The sequence below is a fragment of the Festucalex cinctus genome, chromosome 12 (genome assembly GCF_051991245.1).
Source record: "Festucalex cinctus isolate MCC-2025b chromosome 12, RoL_Fcin_1.0, whole genome shotgun sequence".
In the NCBI taxonomy this organism is placed as follows: Eukaryota; Metazoa; Chordata; class Actinopteri; order Syngnathiformes; family Syngnathidae; genus Festucalex; species Festucalex cinctus.
The window spans coordinates 23896010-23897115 of NC_135422.1; positions in this window are offsets into that span (position 1 = coordinate 23896010).

Below are 1106 nucleotides of genomic sequence, written 5' to 3' on the forward strand. Positions count from 1 at the left end.
TTTTGCTGTATTTGGTTTATTTTGGCATCCGGATGATGATTCTAGCATGAAATTGCTTGGGCACCTGTTAATTTTTAAGATTTTGACACATTCAGCTCAAATGTACACAATTGCTGATTATGGCTGTCAAATCTAAACCAAACGTTGTGCACTCAAATCTTTTGCTGTATTTAGTTTATTTTGGCATCCGGATGATGATTCTAGCATGAAATTGCTTGGGCACCTGTTAATTTTTAAGATTTTGACACATTCAGCTCAAATGTACAATCATGATTGTACATTTGAGCTGAATGTGTCAATGCTAAAAACGCATTTAAAGCAATGAAAAGGTGATTATGGCTGTCAAACCTAAACCAAACGTTGTGCACTCAAATCTTTTGCTGTATTTAGTTTATTTTGGCATCCGGATGATGATTCTAGCATGAAATTGCTTGGGCACCTGTTAATTTTTAAGATTTTGACACATTCAGCTCAAATGTACACAATTGCTGATTATGGCTGTCAAATCTAAACCAAACGTTGTGCACTCAAATCTTTTGCTGTATTTAGTTTATTTTGGCATCCGGATGATGATTCTAGCATGAAATTGCTTGGGCACCTGTTAATTTTTAAGATTTTGACACATTCAGCTCAAATGTACAATCATGCGCTAAAAACGCATTTAAAGCAATAAAAAGGTGATTATGGCTGTCAAACCTAAACCAAACGTTGTGCACTCAAATCTTTTGCTGTATTTAGTTTATTTTGGCAACCGCATGATGATTCTAGCATGAAATTGCTTGGGCACCTGTTAATTTTTAAGATTTTGACACATTCAGCTCAAATGTACACAATTGCTGATTATGGCTGTCAAATCTAAACCAAACGTTGTGCACTCAAATCTTTTGCTGTATTTAGTTTATTTTGGCATCCGGATGATGATTCTAGCATGAAATTGCTTGGGCACCTGTTCATTTTTAAGATTTTGACACATTCAGCTCAAATGTACAATCATGCGCTACAAACGCATTTAAAGCAATAAAAAGGTGATTATGGCTGTCAAACCTAAACCAAACGTTGTGCACTCAAATCTTTTGCTATATTTAGTTTATTTTGGCATCCGGATG